Genomic DNA, 4,452 nt, shown 5'->3' with positions numbered 1-4,452 from the left:
TACCCTGATCAGCCCGGTCGACTCCCACAAAGGGAGGCCAGACTGTGGCTTAGGCCCGCTCCCCAAGGGGAGCAGGGAGCAGGTAGTAGGACATCCCCTAAGGCTCCAAGTATGTGATGGGGGCAAGCTGGGCTGAGGGACCACCCCCCCGCCCCCGCCAGTGCACAAATTTTTGTGCACCGGGCCTCCAGTTTCAAATATAAGATATACTGATAGTCTTGGGAGGCAGTTCACATCATTTGGTCATAGATGAGTATGTTATCTTTGAACTGAAAGAGAGAAAGGGATATAGGCTAAGAGCAAAACATTTGATACTTGTTTTTCTCACCCTTCCCCTCTTCAATATTCCAAATTAATGTTTGCTTTAGGTCCATCTCCATGGCTACACCTCAGGTGACCCGACTGTCTGGCTGCTGGTCAAGTTTCATGGCCTATAGTTTAATTTATCTTTCATGTTAACACTGTGACTACTCAGTATTTTGGACTTCAGACTGTCTAAGAAATCCTGGCTTAGGAACTACACTATCAGTAAGACTGAAAAATATCCCAGGAATGATGTTTTCTGAATTCATCTTATTAACTGGTTCACCAGGAAAGGTGAATTATGAAATTCATGCATTTAAAGAACCCTATTTTCTTTCTATATCAAAGAGGAGTGTCATTTCTCATGGCCTACCAGACATGTACATTCCATCAGTGCTGGGTAGGGTAATTTTAAGTGAGAAGTAACAACATTTTAAGTTGGAGAAGTAACAACTTATTCTGCTCATTTAATGACTTGTGCTCTGTTTGGTTCCTGATTCTTGGTTCAGGATCCAGGGGAGAGTCAGCCCAGCCAGAACCAAGCACATTTTTCTACAATATATTCTACGACTCTCTTGAACTAGTAATGATAGTGATTCCTAAAATGCTTTGAACAATGACACAGATAAACTATCATAATTTTTATATTCATAAATTTCAAGCCTCTATTTAATGCATGATTCTGTCCACTTAATAAACACTGGAGTTTTGTGTAAAGCAAATTTTTAAAAAGTGAGTTAATTTAAATAAAACATTAAATAATAATTCATTTTATAGGGATGTAACAAAATGGTAAAGATGCTACTCAAGTAAATGATGTTTGGAAAACTCAGCTATCACTATTATCTATCTTCTTCCACCAAATAAAAAAATCCCTCTACCTATACTGATTGTTTCCCAGGGCCTTCACACTAGGTTAATTCTCTATACACAGACTCTGAGGACTCGGTACTTTCCGCTCCGGAACTTCACCCAGCTTCTCCTTACTGATATGATGACTTCCTTCTTCTTTAGATTCTCTGCATGTGTCAAATAGTGTTACATCTGTCTTAAACTCCACTCGTTTCTGACTTAATAACTCGTCCATGGCATACTTTAATATCTACTAAATGAAGAAATAGAATAATAATTCATGTTTCACAGGGTTTCAATCATGGAAAAGACAAAAAATGTAAAAAATAGACTTAAGCAACAGATAATTAGCATTGAGCTTTAACCTATTACTCTGAATAATTTATATAGCTGCTTTGTTATATGGATAACAAAAGGTACTGTTAGCCAAACCAGTTTGGCTCAGTGGATAGAGCGTCGGCCTGTGGACTGAAAGGTCCCAGGTTTGATTCCGGTCAAGGGGATGTACCTTGGTTGCGGGCACATCCCCAGTAGGAGGTGTGCAGGAGGCACCTGGGCGATGTTTCTCTCTCATTGATGTTTCTAACTCTCTATCTCTCTCCCTTCCTCTCTGTAAAAAATCAATAAAAATAAAGTTTTTTTAAAAAGGTACTGTTAGTAGAATTTCTGGGTTTTTGCTGACACTTTTTGTTTTTGTTTCTAAGTGGATATCAGATATGCACATTGGTGGATTTCTGATACAAAAAAATATGTACCTGAATCTGTGTTATGAATAAGGGGCAACAGAAAACTAGATCGACTTTCAAAATAGAGTGAGAAGGCATTAGTATTCCTGGGAATGATTCAGGATAACTTAATGAAGAGTTAAGTGGGTGATTAGGGTGAGAAGTGAGAAGGAGTAATACAGAAAAACAGAGGTATCACATGAAATCTCAAGACAATGAACACTGCGGATAAGACTGTCCAACAATAATTTTAAGCAAGGGACATTCACACTGAATTTAAAGGTTTTTCATTTCTGTAATGCCAAGCCATGATACACATTGAATACTTTTTAAATGAAATTTTATTGACATAATAGGAGAATTAAAGAAAGTTACTGTCTATATCTAATAAACAACAATGACAGCAAAGCTAGTATTACTGAAAGACTCATAAACAGAAATAATTTAGGCAAAGCTGAAACTTTGCAATGACTAAGACACACATCCCCACAATTAAAATCAGATATATGAGTAAAAAATGTTCTAAAACTGCAAAATTAGAATTCCAGTCATTCTTATATAGGTATTAAATGATAAGACAACCCAAGTGATAGTTACACATGGATTTAATAATTTAGTATTTTATGTGCATCTTCTTTATTTTTTTAAGAATTGGAGGTACAAGTAAAGTTTTTTTCTAGCTGTCAAGTTCAGTCCATTAGATGAAAATAGGAGAGAAGAAGATATTAAGATTCCTTTGGTTCTGCAATTGGATAGTCTTATCTATAAATTTGATCAATGAGGTCAAACGTAAGGACAGTTTTATAGCATACAGATAAGTATATGAACCTAGTAGACAAGTGAACAGTTAACAATGAATGGTAGGCCATATTCTAACATTACAAGAAATGAAAAATTAGTTGCTTATTTCCAAGCGAGTGTTTTGCAGTTTATTTATTTTTATTTTTTTCCTTATTTATGGAAGTGACTTTGGAGCGTTAGCAAATGTTAGAAAACTAGCCTGGAAAACCAGATGCAGTTTAGTTAGTTATTTACTATGAGGAACAATGTGAAATGAGTAGACATATCTTGAGAGCACCAAGTGCAGGGGAAAACAGAGATCACATAAAATCTCAAGCCAACAAACACTGGTATTTGGGGCACAGTTTATAGGGAGTGGGGGAAGGAGGGAGAGCAGTGAAACTTTTAATTTTTACATGTGAATTTATCCACCCAGACTCTTAATACATTTAACACTAGCTTGAATCAAAGACTTACTATAAAATAATTCTAATTTATATCTTGGATTGAACTCAGAAAGAATATATTTTTTAAATTATTATACTCAGGTATCTTTTCTATAAGTGATACCTCATGAGATAATCATTTATACTTGCTTTAATCTCAGCCCTACTCTCAAAAACATTATACAGTGGGGGAGAATTTGAAACAAGGCACAATTTTGTGAAAACCATTAGGCACAGAGAAACATTGATATTATATTTAAAAATCCAAATATACTGTATTTTTCATTCAACATGGATTAAATTAATTTATTTTCAACTTTAATCTTTTTCACATTCATATTTGTATTTTGGATTTCACAGTATGTTATATTAAATATTTATATCATTTTTTTCTTTATATAAATCAAAATTATCAGCACTCCTTGCTGATTTTACAAATGAAACTGCATGACTAATCAGAACATATTTAGAAAAGAAAAATGACTTGACACACAGCAGGATATGCTCACCTGACAAGCCATCACTCTAAAATTTCTATTACCTCAATCAGAAAGTGGCTGTAGAGTAGAAAATATGAGGGCTTGGAGTCTATTACTCCCATAGCTGCAGTCTGACTTACAGGAAAAAAAATCTCTTTTTTCCATCAGCCTTATAATATTGAAACTTCTAAAATAATTCCCTTATGGTTAGTATTATTCTTTCATCTTGGAAAACAAGATAAGACAGAGAAAATAAGAGATAGAAAAGGTGGAGATATAGAAGAGGAAATAAAGGAGGAGTATAAAGGAAGAAATGAAAGATGAAGAATAAAAGGAGGGCAGGATCTCTCCACATACTGAGAACACAATAATAAAAGGCAATACTGTTAAAAATGTCAAGGTTTGTGGTAATTTCCAAATCCAACCAACAATCTTTTATATATTTATCTTGCCTGATTGCTCTAGCTATGACTTGCAGTACTATCTTATAAAATAAAACCCTAATATGCAAATTGACCACATGGCAGAATGATCAGTTGCTATGACATGCATTGACCTCCGGGGGGCAGACGCTCAACGCAGGAGCTTCCCCCTGGTGGTCAAGTGCACTCCCCCAGGAGGAGTGCTGCTCAGTCAGAAGCTGGGCTCATAGCTGGCAAGTGCAGCATTGGTGGCGGAAGCCTCTCCTACCTCTGCTGAAGGTGGGCAGTAAGGAGCGAGGGGTCCCGGAGTGCGAGAGCCCCAGACTGCAAGGGGGATGTCTGCCTGCCTGCTTAGGGCCCCACGGGGATCAGGCCCTAAGCAGGCAGGCAGACATCCTTCAAGGGGTCCTGGACTGTGAGAGAGTGCAAGCCAGGCTGAGGGACA

Source organism: Myotis davidii, unplaced genomic scaffold (genome assembly GCF_000327345.1).
Source record: "Myotis davidii unplaced genomic scaffold, ASM32734v1 scaffold8, whole genome shotgun sequence".
In the NCBI taxonomy this organism is placed as follows: Eukaryota; Metazoa; Chordata; class Mammalia; order Chiroptera; family Vespertilionidae; genus Myotis; species Myotis davidii.
The sequence above is the reverse complement of the archived record's forward strand: the minus strand, read 5'-3'. Positions refer to the sequence as shown.